Genomic DNA, 16468 nt, shown 5'->3' with positions numbered 1-16468 from the left:
CCTCCAGACAGGGATGCCTGCAGAGAAGTCCCCAGGGTCAGATATGGCCGGAAACATCAGAGACCAGGCAAGCCAGCCTTCTACTTTGTCTGCTTCAGATAATAATAAAATCTCGAGGCCTGCATGCCAGACCTGGGGTAGGGCTGAGGTCAGGGTCCTCTGGAGGACATGCAAGGTCTCCAGTGGATTAGAACCTGGGCTCTCTCCTGGCTGGTTGACCCCAGACAAGTTCCTTTACCTCCATTTCCTTATCCACTTTAACAGATAGTATTATTCATTTATTTATTTATCATTTGTTGCAGTTTTGTCCGGGGCCGGGTTCGAACCCACCACCCTCAGTATATGAGACCGGCTCCCTACTCCCTGAGCCACAGGTGCCGCCCTAACAGATAGTATTTACTGAGCATTACTCGGGGAGAGGGAGGCTCTAAGCTCTGTACTTGTATTTAATCTTCCAAGAAACCTTATGAGGCAGATATTGTTATCATCCTTATTTACATCTGAGGAAACTGAGGCACAGAGTGGTTAGATAATCCGCCCAGGGTCACACTGCTGGGGAGTAATCAGGATTTGACCCCAGATAATGAGGCACCAGAATGTCTGAGCTCTGTCACCTTTGGGCCTACTGTCTACCAAGGATTAAATGAGGTAAGGTGTGCTAAGAGCCTAGTACTATACTGACTCAGAGTCAGTGCCCAATACGTTATTTTCATTATCACTGGTAACAAGGTCATGGACCCTTTGAGAATCCGATGAACAATAAGGGAGATTCTCGGTGGAAGATTACACATGTAGGCTCGGCGCCTATAGCTCAACCGGCTAAGGCGCCAGCCACGTACACCTAAGGTGGCGGGTTCAAATCCCCAGCCCGGACCCGCCAAACAACAATTGACGGCTGCAACCAAAAAATGGCCGGGCGTTGTGGCGGGCGCCTGTGGTCCCAGCTACTTGGGAGGCGGAGGCAGGAGACTCGCTTGAGCCCAGGAGTTGGAGGTTGCTGTGAGCTGTAATGCCACGGCACTCTGCCCAGGGGGACAGCTTGAGGCTCTGTCTCAAAAAAAAAAAAAAAAAAAAGAAGATTACACATGTACACATAAAACTTTGCATATGATTTGAAGGGGTTCCTGCGCCTGGGCCCCACCCACCAGTCCACCTCGGGGGGCCTTCCGCTCAACCCTGTGGTTTCCCAGCAGGAAGGGAGAGGAAAGGGCATGTTGTGTGTGTTTGCATTCACGTCATTTGATCCCCTGCGGTGGGTCTTACTGGCCCATTGGGCAGATGAGAACACTGAGGGAAACGTTGAGGTCACACGGCAAGCTGGTGGCAGATGTGACTCTTGTCTCCCTGCCCCTCCCCCACCCCGGCTGTGTGCCCCAGGGTTGGGCCCTGATGTTGTGCACACTCAGGGACGGGTGTTTGGGGAGTGAGGGAGTGAAGGGGTGCGGTGAGTGGGTCCACACTGGGCCAAGCCATGTCCAAGGCCAGAGACTCAGAGTTTGCATGACCCAGCCCTGTCCTGGATGCCGCTGGCTCTTCATAAGGAAGAGGCAGGAAGAGATGAAAGGAGGAATCCTGGCACACTGGAAGCCACTCTCCCAGCCCAGAGAAAAAGGAAGTAGACGCCCGAGCCCCATTCAGTGTACACAGTCACCCCAGGGCAGCAGGAGCCAGGACTGAAAACCTGGTCTTCTGACCCCTAGGCCACAGCTCAGGCAGTGGTGGTCAGAGGGAAGGAGTGACCTTCATTAGTGCTATGACTTTGGGCAAGCTGGATGGCCCAGTTTCTCCATTTGCAGAATGGTGATGGTATCTACCTTATAAAGTTGCTATGAGAATTAAGCAATTTGAAAATTGTCTATTTGAAATTATCTAGCATTTTCTCCTCATTTGCCAAATGGGGGTAGGTTGATGTGAGGATTAAATGAGAAGGTAGGCAAAGTGCTTGGCATGAAACAAATGTCGCGTGCTTGGTAGCTGTTACTATGGATGTTGTTATTACCATGTGGAGCATGCAGCGTAGGCCATGAATGGGTAGATGGACCAATAGACGGGCCCACCAGCTGGCTGGAAGAGAAGTGAGAAGTGGGGTAGAGAGATGTATGGATAGGAGGAAGATGGATGGATAGAGGGATGGATGATGGATAGACCAATGATGAAAGAATGTGTAAAATGGAAGGAAGGAAGGATGGATGGATGAATAGATGGATGGAAGGATGGGTGAGTGGATGAAAGGATGGATGATGAGTAGATGGATGGATGAATAGATGGATGGAAGGATGGATGAGTGGATGGACCAATAGTAACTGGACAGAAAGACTGGTGGTTGTTCAGCTCAATAGATGGATAGATATGTGAGTAGAGTCATTTAGGAAATGGGTGGAAAGATGAATGACTGGACCAATGGGCAGGCAGATAGAGAGGTGGAAGGACAGAAGGACAGGCTGCAGATGGACGGCAGATGTTCCTTCCCTTTGAGCTGAGCTGAGGGAGCTACAGAACTGCTTAACATCCTGCTTGCTCCTCTGGGGTGACCCTGCGGGGGGTAATGAATAGTCCCTTGTTGTACCCCAATGTCCAGGCTTGCAATGGGAGCCCTAGGGAGCAAGATGACCAGGAAGAAGAGTACAGGCCCATGCTCACACTTCGTGCACCCCCCTAGGAGGAGGTGCTGCATCCTGCCACCAGAGCAGCAGGCAGCTGAGCTTCTGCCACACATGGCGGGAAGGGACCTCAGCTGTGGAGGCCTTTAGCAAGGGCAATCCTGGAGTATGCCCCTGGGGACTCCCTGGATCTGGGCCAGAAGAACAAAATGTCCCATTCAGGGAGGGACAGGCAGGCCCTGCCCCTCTCCCCCCCAGTCTCTTCCCAGCTGGGGACACGCTGGCCCCTTTGATGTGGCTCAAATGGACCCCACCTTACTCACTCTTCCCTCTACCTGGCAGGCTTCTCCCCAGGCCCACATGGCTGCTCCCTGGCTTCCTGCAAGGCCTCTGCCCCAACCCAGCAGGCCCTCTCACGCCACCTGCACTTACTTTCTAGCACACTCCTTACTGTGCTTCCTTCTTTTGTTTATTGGCTGTCTTCCCCAAACCAGAATGTCCGCTCTGAGGGTAGAGACTTTTGTCTGCTGGGTTTCTGGCACTGGTGCATGCTCAGTATTATTTTTGGTTGTCTAATAACTGCCACGTGATATGTAAGGGTAAGCAGTCATGGGGCGTTTGCCGTGCACCAGGCATGGTGCTCATTTATCCCACACGGTGCCCCCATGAGCTAGACACTCGTTACCTCCCCATTTGCAGATAAAAAAGTGGAGGTTCAGTTTGCTTAAGGTCCCCTCAGCAAGATCAGGGCTAGAACCTGTCAGGGTCAGCTCTAGGGTCATCCTGCAAGAGCTTGTGGAGTTAGCAGAGTCCCAGCACTGACACTATGAGATCTTGGCCTTAGCAAGTTCCTTCTTTTCTTTCTTTTTTTTTTTTTTTTGGCCAGGGCTGTGTTTGAACCCACCATCTCCGGCATATGGGACTGGCGCCCTACCCTTTTCAGCCACAGGAGCCGCCCAGCAAGTTCCTTCTTTTCTTTGAGCCTCAGTTTCTTCATCTGTAAAATGGGACAATAGTAGCTCAATCTGGCAGAGCTATTGTGAGAATCAAGGACGCCAGTGGATGTGGATGCTTTATGTGGAGAATGGTGTTGTGTTGCTGGGTGCTACGGTACCAGCTGTGTCTCCAGTTGCCCGAGTGAGCCCACAGGATGCCCCCCGGGCCCCAGGCTCAGTTTAGGATAATCCAGGGTACTTTCACTAACTGCTGGGGATCAGAAATTAAGTTTCTCCTTACTGGGTTTCTCTTTCCTTCCAGCTCCACTGGCCACTGACTCCAGGGGACTTCTCACAGCTGTGGGGTCATGGCTGCCTGGGAAGGGCAGGGTGGGCGGGGACAGGAAGGCCCCAGCATTTTCCCAGGCTGGAGGCTGCGAGGGAACTCCTGTCCCATTTCTCTGCCACAGTGGGGCGGGCCACTGACATGGCGTTCCCAGACCCTGCTGGCCCCTGTCTATTGGAGACAAACACGGAGGAGAGAAGCTGTGCTCAAGAGGGGGAGGGATGTGCCTTTTGAATAGGAGGATTCTGGGCCTGCGCACATACCCTGGCTACTTGGTGTGCAGGTTGCTCTTCTTTTGGGCAACTCTAATGCGATTTCCTCACTTGGAAAAGAGGTTTGCATTGGGTGATTTCACCCAGGGTTCCCAGTGTTAGAGGCCAAGAGAACAGATGGAACAACCCCAGGACCTGCCTGGACACTCCCCAGCCTCACTCACCTCTGCATGATGGAGGCAAGTTGTTCCCTATCTCTGGCTTCAAGCATCTCTTTGGTAAAATGGGCCAGTTGAGCTAGACTACCCCGGAGTTCCCTTCCCCCTTGGCCATTCCTTTCTGGCTGGAAGAGGAAAGAGGGTTAGTGTTGGGGAAGAAAGCGTTTAGTGAGCCTCAACTGTAGCCCGGTGCTTGTGGGCTTTGCCTCGTCTGTCTTCTGTAACAAATTACTGGGAACCTGGTAGCTTACAGCGACACACGTTTATTACTTTACAGTTCTGGAGGTCAGAAGTCCAAAATCAGCCTCCTTGGGTTAAAAGTCTCAGCAGGGCTGGTTCTCCCTGACTTTTCCAGAAAGGATGCGGCCTTCATCCTCACATCAAATGCTCTTTCCTTCTCTGCTCCCAATGTCTCAGCTCTTTCTTCCCACTCTGAAACTCCTGCTTCCTCTTAAAAGGATCCTTGGGATTACATCAGGCCCACCCGGATAATCCAGGATGAAGGATCTATCTCAAGATCCTTGACTTCAACACATCTGCAAGGTCCCCTTTGCCATCTAAGGTGATGGTCACAGGTATTTGGGGGGTTAGGATGTGTATATCTTCTGAGGACCATTATTCAGCTTTCTGCACCCCCCCCCCCACGTCTGTTGAGGAGCTTGGCTTCAGATCCCAGTCCCTGTGACTTCACTGCTGTGTGACCTGGGAGAAGGACTCAAGTTTTTTGGCCCTCATTCTCCTCCTGTATAAAATAGACAATGTCTGAGGGTTATTGGGGATAATGTGGGGAAAGGTCTGAACACAGTCCCTGCTACTGTTGCTGGTGATTGCAGTAACGGCCACAGTGATACCACAACGCTGCTACCGCAAGGGCCACCGAGCTGTGCCAAGGTCATGTAGACGAACCACACAGCCATGGGCCTGGCCGTCATGGAATTTATAATACAGCCAAGATTTAGACAGATTTAGAACAAATAATCAGAAATAATTAGGTAATTATCCTACATGGCCAGAGAGACCCAAGGGCACACAGCTGGGAAGAGAAGGGGAGCGATTCTCACTCATGTCTGTCTGATTCCCAAGCCCTTATTTTTCCATGACACTTCCAGCCTCTTGAGGTTGGTCGAGGCCAAGCGGACGACCAGAGACGGGAAGTGACTTGCCAAAGGTCACACAGCGAGGGGACAGCTGATTGCAGACCCAGACCTCTGGGCATCCTGCCTAAGGCTCTTCCCAGAAGAGATTTGGAGGTGTAATACTAAATTGCAAAGTCATACTAACGCCTGGTGACAGATGGTGTCACTGACGCTTGCTCTGTGCCAGGAGGTAGAGAGAGCATTTTATGTGCCCAACCTCATTCAGTTTTCGCAATGCCTAGGAAAGTGTTTCACAGAGCAAGACCCTGAAGTCTCTAAGAGGTCCAAGGTCACCCAGCAAGTAAATTACTAAACAGAGATCCAGGACACGCCCTAAGAGGCCGGCTTGGCTTGGAGCTCCCAAGTTCAAATTTGTCTGACCCTCAAACCTTCCCCTAATCCCTGTACCTCCTGTCTCTGCCAGCCGGTAGATTCTCAGAGGATCCTGTCAGAGGAAGGAGGTAGGTGGGTGGCTTCCAGCCTTAAGGGCTGATTCCAGAGGTGGAATTCCACCCCAGGTCAGCCTGCAGGGAGAGTGGTGACCCGCCGGTGCCATCTAGTGGTCATGAGGAGACACGCAGCTCTTTCTCCTACCCAGCTCCTCAGGAGCCTGGGGACCCAGAGACTCAGGGAGAGACACTAATGCAGAAAGTCCTCAGCCTCCATCCACCTGGGTCTTTGTGGTAAATTGAAATTGAGCTAAGAGTGATCAACATGGTTGTCCTAATTTTGCTGTTAAAACCGAGGCTCAGAGAGGGGAATGACCCTGCCAGTCAGGAGCAGATCCAGGTGGCTGGAGGGAATGGCAGGGAGTAGGGGCCAACCCTGAGACTGAGCAGGGAGCCTGTCCAGGCCCTGGGAGGCAGGACAAATGGGCTTTCTCTGCTGTCCTTGTGGACGTGGCCTGGAGCACACGTAGCCTGGGACTGGGAGTGGGGTATGGCTGGTAGCAGCTGGATTACAGGCCAATTTCCAAGGAAGGGAGGCAGGTGGCTGGGAAGGGACATGGACTCTTCTGGCTAAAAGGATTTGGTAAGGCTCTTCCATAGACAGATCTCATGATTCTTGGGGACAAACATGGCTGGAGAAATCTTATGATTCAGAGAGATAATATAGTCCTTGCCTTCAAGGAGCTTGATAATCATTCATTCAACAAACCACCACTGACCATGGGCTTGTGTTGACCCATGAGAGGTGCTCTGGACCCATGGACCAACCAGACCTGGTTCCTGTTCATCTCATGGGGATGAACAAATAACAGACCACGAGATTGGACAGTATAAATCCACATGGCCCCCAGAGGGCTATGGGTTCTGCAGCCAGACAGTCCTAGCTGATGATATCAAGGAAATAGTGGGAAGGTGGACACTGGTGGTGGTCTGCCTGTAGTCCCAGCTGCTTGGGAGGCTGAAGCAGGAGGACTGCTTGAGCCCAGGAGTTCAAGGCTGCAGTGAGCTACAAAAAGCCACTCCAGCCTGGGAAACATAATGAAACCCCATCCCTATTTAAACAAACAAACAAAAACCAATAGTGGAGTGGCTACCACTTACTGAATACCTACTATGTGCCAGGCACTAGTGTAAATACTTACCATATATCAGCTGATTTGGTGAAATCCTGACTCCCCTTCCTACCTGTGTGACTTTGGGCAAATTACTCAGCCTATCTATCCTCAAGATTGTCATCTGTAAAATGGGAGCCATCGTGCCTACCTTGCTAGGTTGCTGTGAGGTTTAAATGAAATGGGGGGGTGGGGTGGTGCCTGGAACATAGCAGCGGCTCCAGGATAGGAGCCACCACTGAAATAATGAAGACAGAATACAGAGTGCTGAAGAGGCCCCACCCCCGTGCACGGCCCCTGTTACCTTAGGACTGGGGACAGCTGTGTCGGAGGATGGGAGAGGGTGGTAGCTGGTCAGGACAGCCCTCTGGAAAGGAGGAGGGATTTGGGCAGGGCCTGGAAGGTGGGGGGTTTTCTCCTTTCCCTCTCCTTTCCTTCCTCTCCCAGCAGCCTCTTTCTCCTCCGGGCTCCTGATCACCCTATTCCCACACCTGCTGCCCTGGCTGGGCCTCATTGTCACATGCCTGGTCGGTTTCCACTGGCTTCACCATGCAGCCAGAGGAAGCGTCTACAACACCAGTCTCTCTATCTAGTGCCACTGCTCCCTGTCCTTGCCCACAAAAAAGCCCACTCAGTGTGACAGTCAAGGCCTCCCCACTTCCTTGAATCCACAGAGACCCAGAGTTTCAGCTCCCCAGAACTACACAGAGCTGCCTGCTGCCCCCTCCGGCTCCCCACCCACAGCAGGTGCTGCCTACCTAGAAGGTCTCCCCCACTGGGCTTTCCAGATTACTGGTATCATGCTGGGGGAAGCTTTGTCAAGCCTCCCCAGCAGCCTCAAAGAGATTGCTCTCCCTGCCCTTCCCCTCCCCTACCTGTGCTCCTACCCCATCCATGGAATGTTCTAGTGCTCATGGTGTGAGGCTTTCCCTCATACCAATAACTGCCCTGAATTAAGTGAGATCACCGTGAGGAAATGCTAGGCGTCACTTGCAGCTGGGTCAGGTCCTTGTCATCTTTGCATGCCACTGCTGAACGATGACAATGAGACACACATGAGCGTGCAGGGCTAGACACTGTGCTTAGGACTGCACTCACCATGTCTCCCTGATCCCTCCAACTCCACAGGAGGCAGAAACTGTTATCATCCCCATTTATTTATTTGATTTTGTTTTTTTCTTTTTGAAGACAGTGTCTCTCTCTATCGCCAGGGCTAGAATGCAGTGGCGTCATCATAGCTCATAGCAACCTCCAACTCCTGGGCTCAAGGAGTCCTCCTGCCTCAGCCTCCCTGTCACTGGGTGTCCCTTTTCACAGATAAGGAAACTGAAGTCAAAGAGGGAGGCCAGTGAGTACCAAAGTCCGGTGGGCTGGTCCAGGGCCACCACGGGGCCACCCCTCCTGGAATGCTCCTTCCCCTCTCCCTGCCTCACAGGGGCGTTTTTCATCCTCGGGCCTCAGTCCCAGAGCGTCCTCTGTGGCAAGGCCTCCCCTGTGACCACGGTTATACTCCATCACGCCAGCCTGTTTGTTCCCTTCATGGAATGTGTCTCCAGGTATTTCTTTGAGTTTTCCCTTTGTGGGTTTTGTACTTCACCAGCTCACCAGGGGCCCAGAAGGGCTCTATCCTGTGGGTCACACAGTCTCTGGGGCTGACCCAGAGCTCCGCCCATGCAGAGCCAGGCCTGCCGTGGCTCATGGCCTGGAGCTGGCTCCTCTCATCCCACTGCCAGGAAAGCTGCCCTGTCACCTCCCCGTAGATGCCAGCTGGACAGGGCAGGGCAGGAGGGCAGCTTCTATCTGGTCATACCCAGTGGAATCCAGTCACTGTGAGGAAGGAGCGGGGCCAGAGCGCCTGGATTGCATTTACCTTGTCATCCTGCACAAACCTGCTAAAGTGACATGCCACTGAGCTGGTTGGGCACAGGGAGGACCTCAGAGGCAATATGGCAGGGGCAGGCTGGAAATGACGACAGATAACCCTGCCCCTCTCACCCTCTGAGAAGTGGAGCCTAAAAGGGTGTGGGGGGTGGGAGGGCTACAGGGCTCTGTAGGGCTCAGGCCTACACTCTCCTGAGCCCCAGAGCCAGGCCCCTGTGGGAGCTGTGAGGTATCACAGTCACATTCACTGTGTGATCTCAGACAAGTTCCGTAACCTCTCTGTGTGTATGAAGAATTCATCTGAAAAGCTGCGGATGACAATAGCACCTACTCCATGAGAACAAGCAAGGCTGGTATGAGAAAAATGCTTGTGTGTACCTGGTCTGTAGCTTACACAGCAGTAATCTTTCCAGTGACCTCACAGGGAGGTGTCACCACTGCCATTTACATGAAGAAACTGATGCTTCGTGCTGTCATTAAGCAAACAGACGGAGTGGGTTGCTTGGGGAGGTAGTGAGCTTCTCGTCACTCCAGAGGTATATAAGCACAGCGTGGGTGTGGGAGGGATCCTTAAGAATTAGGTCTGGGGTAGAACTTAATACCATTTAAGGCCCTCCACTGCCCCTAGATGCCAGGATTCCCCATTACCCTCCTCCAGAAGACAGAGACCCACAATTCTTAGCTTTGTATTACAACGGGGGAAACTGAGGTGCAGGGCTACAATCTGCCAAAGGTCACTCAGGCAGCCCTAGGTGAACCTGAATCAGAGCCTCTGTCAAGGTAGACACGAGTCCACACGACATCACACAAAGCATAGGGCAGGCGGGGAGAGAGGTGGATTCCTGACCCCAAGGGGCTAGAAACAGCAGGTGGGTGCAAATGAAGCCACAGAGCCCTGAGCAAGTGGGTGTGTCCTGGGGCCCCCCCTGTGCTGTGCCAGGGGGCAGGAGAGGGTCCTCAGAAAGAGGGCAAGCATTGGGGACCGTAGACTTCGTTTGGTTTCATTCCTTGATTTGACAGATGACCATGGTGGCCAAGGAAAGCTGGTCCAGGATCTGTAATACCACCCAGGACCCAGGACAGCTATGGAAATAAGAGATGGGGGCGGTGGTGAGGGCGTAAACTTCACAGGCACACAGAAGATAGCTCCTGTGGGGCAGAGTCAGGATGGCGCTCAGGGGCATGCTCCCAGCAAGAATAGTAACAACAGCTATTACTAGAGTAATATTATTAATATTTTCCAAGCACTCTCAGTTCGAGGTGTTCCAGGAATTAACTCATTGAGTGTGTGAGGTGAGGACTGGCCATAGCCTCATGTCCATTTCTTCAGAAGAGGAAACTGCAGCTGGAGAGGTCAAACCACCTGCCCAAGGCTGCAGACCCAAGAGTGAGGGGTTCAACTCTGTACTGGCCGCTGAGTTAAACTCCTCAGTCTTGGCCACCCTGGTGTGACATCCCTTTCCAAGGATAGAAGATCTGTCCTTCCCCTTCCCTCCTGGGTCCTCTCAGCTGACATTTAGGTGAGAGAATCTCAGCCTCAGGCTGCTCCCTCTGGACAATGACTCACACCCCTGCCTTTTGGGGTGGGTGGCCAGGTGCCCACAGGGCTGGTGGTGTCTCCTTTCTGATCAGCTTTATAGAGATGCAACTCAAATGCCACTCACTGAACCCGGTTTTAGTTTACTCACAGATTGTGAACCATCGCCACAATCAATTATATAACATTTTCATCTCCCTAAAAAAGAACTCCTGCACACACACCCCAGTCACCCTCCAGGCCTCAGCCGTACCTTTCAGCCCTGGGGCACCACCCATCTGCTTGCTGTCTCTATCAATCTGCCTCTTCTGAACATTTCATACAAATTACATGATATGTGGCCTTTTGTGGGCAATTCTTTTTGAACCCTTGTAATAACCCTTTGAGGTAAAACAGTGCTCTTTCAATTTTACGGACGAGGAAACTGAGGCTACAAATGGTCACCTAATGCCCCTGGATGTCCAGCTCAGCCGTTGTGGGCGGGATTTGGACTACATCTGACTCCAGGGAACTGGCCACCCTTCTTAAGGAGGAGTCTAGAGTGGGCTGACAGTTTAGGGGCCTGGGAGTAAGGAGTTGGGGTGGGAGGAAGACTAGGGGGAGATTGAATCCTGAGACAGAGGGCCTGGAGGGACGCTGGGTCGGGCTCCAGACCACCTGCTCCCTATCACACCTTCAGGAGGATCCTCTCCTGCCTCTTTCCCTCCTACCCCTGCTCCAACCCCTCCAAGATGACTCAGCATGAACCCTAGAGCACTGTCCCCTCTGCCACCCCCTCCCTCCCCTGCCACCTGTCCCTCTGGCTGCTGCTGGCTCCCGGGACATAATTGTCACCAGTACCAGGGCAGTCGTGCCAAGACTGGCCTGGCCAGCTCCTGCGGGTGGGGCAGCACTGCCCCAGCCTGTCCTCTGGCCAGCCTCACTGGGGTCCTCATGCCCTTTTGGGTAGTGGGCCCCTCCCACCCGCTTCCTGACAAACTCCCTTTGGATAATCATAAAAACCTCAGGCCCTCTTGAAGTGCTCTTTGTATGTTTTTTTTTTTTTTTAATGATTTCCTTACCTTGAACAAAAAGGAAAAAAATATTGGATATGCTCTCTCAGGCTGCTTTCTGCTTTGGACATCCAATTTGATCTCACCCCCAACCCCCTTGGGAATCATCGACTATTTACACACAGGTACAGTTTCTCCTTTGATGGTGAGGAAACCAAGAAGTGGCTTCCCAAGGTCACCCAGCTGGGAATGGGTGGATCCATTCCCAGTGGGCAAGTCCAGGGCGTGGGGCTGGGAGGGGAGGGCTCTGAGATCTTTAGTGGCCCAGGAGTCAGTGATGGCAGCAGCTGCTTGCTGCACCAACATAGCCGAGTACCCAACCTTTGTTCACTTTCTCATCCATCGCTTTGTTGTGCACGAGAGAGTATGGCTTGGAATACACCAAACTCGGAGCTCTGTGTATTTGGGCAAGCAGGTTAACCTCTCTGGGCCTCATTTGCCTCATCTGTAAAATGGGTGTGATAATGGCTCCTGTTTCTCAGGGCCAGTGTGAAGATGGGTTCATGTGTATGCAGAGTTTAGAAAGTGCCTGGAACACATGAGCAATTATTGTCATTATGTGACTCCCAGGAGAGTCATCAAGGGACAGGCCTCCCCCACCCTTGCAGAAGGGTCACTTGTCAGGGGAGCAGGGCTGCCGTGCACTAGAGAGGGGAGGGCAGTGAAGTCTGGCCCAGCCCCAGGGCCCACAGGAAGGCCCCTAGTGTTGGCAGGGTACGGGAGTCAGGGGCCTGGGTCAGCTCCAGCTCCACTGCCCTCTGCTCTGGAACCCGCTCTGGCTGCAGTCTCCTGCTCTGTGTGGGGGAGGTGCTGGACAGTCCCCCCAGGGCTGTGGGCAGGCAGAGGCCAGGTGGGCAGCCACTGCCCCAGGTGGTTTTCACCTGGGCTGTGGGCAATCACCCAGCTGGTCTTGGAATCAGAACCTGTGCAGGTGCAAGAAACCTCTGAGGTCACTCAGTCCCTTCTGAGCTAGCTTTCTCCCTCCAGCCTCCCTGGGCCTGGAGGCTGGGGTCAAGCTGCCCCAGCGGAAGGAAGCCCGCCAGGCAGGCCTCTCCTTCCAGAGCACTCCGTGCTGGGGCGGCCAGAGCAGCCTCTTGACTCTCTGTCTCCTGCATGTGGCTCTCTCTCCCCTCACCACCGCTTTCTCCCTCTGTGTCTTCTCTCCTCTCTCTCTCTCTGTCTCTCTCTCTCCTTCCTCTGTCTCTGTGATGGGGGTTGGAGCCCTCACATCCCACTCTCCAAGGCTCCGCCTCATTGCAACCAGGGATCCACAACCTGTTCTCACCCATACTTTGGGCTTATAAACTTTTTCTTTTTCTTTTAAGCTGTTTACAAAATCTCACAAAATTTATTAGAGTTGGAAGAGAGGGAGGGACAGAGGGAGTGAGCCAAGAAGCCAAGACCAACAGTATCAGGACCAATGTGTGTACTCTTGTGGGGAGAGGGAGGAAGAGAGAAGAGGGGGAGAGAGAGGAGGGGGAGGGAGAAAAGGGGGAGGAGGGGGAAAGAGAGAGAGGAGGGGGGAGAGAGAAGAAGGAAGAAGGGAAAAGGGAAGTGGGGGGAGAGGGGGAGAGAGGAGGAGGTGAGAGAGAAGAGGGAGAGAGAGAGGAGGGGGAGAAAAGTAGACAGAGGGAGAGGGGAGAGAAAGAGAGAAGGAAGAGAGAGGAGAGAGGGAGGGAGGGAGGAGAAAAGGAGAAGGGAGAAGAAGAGAGGGAGAGAGAAAAGAGGAGAGAAGGAAAGAGGGGGTGGGGAGGGAGGGAGAGGAGGCAGAGAACTAAGCAGTGAGGAGGGGCAAGCAGGATGCAGCAGCCTGAACAGTGGAGACAGAAGCAGTGTGGGTCCCCGTGCAGGCCCCAGCACAGCCCTCTGGAACCCGGGGCCCTTATGTGCAGGCCTCTTCTCGCCCAGCAGCCTGACCAAGGTTTATCTTTGCTGAGCCTCAGCTTCCTCATTGGTAAAAACAAATCTGAGCTAAGTGACCCTGGAGGGCTCCTTGAACTCTTATGTTCAGCCCCTGTGATGCTTAGGCAACCGGGAAATGGATCGGGGTGACGGGTCCCACCAGCCTCATCCTCCTTCAGATGTGGATAAAGCTTTACCACCCCTTCGGGTGGCGCCTGTGGCTCAGTGGGTAGGGCTCCAGCCCCATAGACCGAGGGTAGAGGGTTCAATCCTGGCCCCAGCCAAACTGCAACAACAACAAAAATAGCCGGGCATTGTGGCAGGCGCCTGTGGTCCCAGCTATTCGGGAGGCTGAGACAAGAGAATCGCCTAAGCCCAGGAGTTGGAGGTTGCTGTGAGCTGTGACGGCACTCTACCAAGGGTGATAATGTGAGACTCTGTGTCAAAAAAAAAAAAGCTTTACCACCCCTTGCTCCATCCTTGGCTCAAGGAGGCTAATCCCATCCAGCATGTGAGAAGGGGGAGCTCAGAGAGGTGGAGATAGTCTCCGAGGCCACGTGGCAGCTGAGATTGGATGGGATTTAGGGCTGCCCTGTGGGTGGTTAGGGGGCTCGACAGTGAAACCTGCCTTCCCCCTCCCTGTGGCTGTCCCATTGTGGCCCCACGTGCACTCCCTGAACGGAGCAGAGGTGACCAGCCCAGCACATGTCCTATCCTGGGGTCTGCGGGTCCTCTATCAGCACAGGGCGAGACGCAATGTGTGGACCCTTCCCTAAGGAAGGGAAGAAGTCTCTCCTCCAGCCCCCTGGGGGCTGCCCTCCTTACCCCAGCCTTGTTAATGATGGTGAAGAACCAACAGAAACGTCAGGCGCTGTTCTAGGCCCTTAATGCATATGAATTAATGTGAGGCTCACAAAGGCCTTTTGGGGTAAGTAATAAGAACACTATTATTTTATCTTACAAGTGAGGACACAGAGGCACAAAGCACTGGAAAACTGGCCCCAGATCACACTTGCTGGGAGTTTGCGTTAGTGATGATGTAGAGTTGTGTGACATGGTCTTCACATCAGGCATGAATCTGCTCAAGCGGGACAGGGCAGCTTCACTGGGTGTCATCCTCACCGCCCACACTGTTAGTTCCCTGCCCAGCAGGCCTCCCACCCCCGTCCTGAGTGCCCTGTCTGAAGAGTCTCCTGTTGTTTTTGACACTTATACACAGTGGTGCTCAGGGAAGATGACTCCAGCTCTGGCCCCAAGGGAGAGTTACACTTGCTCTCAGCCCATCATGGTGGTCTTGCTGTGACTGCCTTAGGCAGCAACACATGGCCCAGTCCTGGAGTACTGGGGCTCTGAGGCAATTTTCCAGGGCAGTGGGAGAGGGACCTCTTGGAAGTCCTTACTTGCTTTCAAAAGAGGACATGAAGCAGGGACTTGTTTTCTCCTGACTTTGGATGCTGGGAGAGGATATGATGTCTGGAGCTGTGGCAGCCATCTTGTGACCTTGAGGGGAAGGTGATTTGTAGAGAAGTACACGTACAATCTGAAGCCTTTGAGCTGTAAATCCTCAACGTGGGGGCCTCCAGAATGTTTACGTAATAATCTAAATCTCTTTAATTTTTCAGTCAATTTTAGTTGGGTTTTATGTTATTTGAAGCTGGAAGTTCCCTAACTAACACTTAATAAGCCTGCGAGAAGGATGCTACTGGCATGTTCATTTTATTGAATGGAAAACTGAGGCATGTGAGTATTAAGCAGCTTACCAGTTAAGAGTAGGCAGGGCCGTGATTTGAACCAGGGAATTCTGATGCTGAGGTCTGGATCACTTTGCAATTCTGCCTAAACCACTGCCTGATGACTACCTTTCCATGGCTCTTTGTGGCTCTGGCTCATAGAAGTTCAAACAACAAGTCCTGGCCGTCCTTCCCCACCCCCCCACCCCCCAGCTTCTCTCTTTGCCCACAGTACCTATGTCCTGGACTTGCTGTTCCAGAATAGCTTGTGCCCCTGCACGGTGGCCCCTTTGCCTCCTCCTGTCCTTTCCAGCTCCTGTGCACTCTGATGGCTCATCTGGGGAGAGTGGGAGTTTCCTCTCCCCCTGCCCATTCATCCTGGGCCCCCCTCTCCTGGACACATCCCTCTCTCATGGTGCCCACCACGTTGTACTATATGTGGCCGCTCTGCTTCCTCATGACATGGTGACTGGGTTCCAAGAGCAAGTGACTCAGGAGAAAGAGCCAGGCAGACACTGTGTCACCATTTTTGCGAACTAGACTTGGACACCATGCAGGGCCAGTGCTGCCACATTCTGTTCTTTATGAGCAAGTCACCTTCAGCAGACCATAGTCCAGGAAGGGGAACTGGACTCCATTTGTTGGTGGGAGGACTGTTAAAGAATGTGTGGACGTGCTGTAAAGCCACCAGGCTGATTCTCAGCTGGACGCCGCCCCTGCTGGGTGGTGGGGAGACAGACACCAGAGCCTGGGGCCTCCTCTCTGCTGCTTCAGGCCTGTTTTCACCTGCCCTCCCTGTGCTCTGCCTGGATGGTGGCCCCAGTGGACAGACCCCTTGCCCCACCAGGGCCCCTGCCCTTAAGCTTCCAGCAGAGAAGTATTGGAGGAGGGAGTTTGGGAAGAACAGAGCTGGGGCATCTGTGCCCCTGACCCCTCTCCTGCTGGGTCACAGCAGGCCCAGGGCTACTCCCACTTCCTTGCAAGGCTCTCTCTCTAGGGCTTTGGAGGCAAGAAGTGCTCCTCTTTGTTGCCAGCCCAAGGGTTCCATGCATCCTCCCCAGTTCCGAGCATTGTCTTTGTTAGTGGGAACTAGACTGATACTACACACAAGGATATAGTAGGAGGTGGGCGTGGGCGCTGTCCAGGAGAGGGAGCCCAAGCTAGATAGGGAGGGGGAGAGGAAACGCTCCCCCCCCCAAATTAGCCATCAGAGTGTGTAGGAGCTACAAAGGACAGGAGCAGGCAAAGGGGCCAGCGTGCGGGGGCACAGGCTGTTCTGGGAACAGCAAGCCCAGGGCACAGGCACTCCAGGGAAAAGAGAAGTGGGGGCTCGGCGCCTATAGCTCAACAGGCTAAGG

The sequence above is a fragment of the Otolemur garnettii genome, unplaced genomic scaffold (genome assembly GCF_000181295.1).
Source record: "Otolemur garnettii isolate 467f Iridium unplaced genomic scaffold, OtoGar3 scaffold00007, whole genome shotgun sequence".
NCBI classification, from domain to species: domain Eukaryota; kingdom Metazoa; phylum Chordata; class Mammalia; order Primates; family Galagidae; genus Otolemur; species Otolemur garnettii.
The sequence above is the reverse complement of the archived record's forward strand: the minus strand, read 5'-3'. Positions refer to the sequence as shown.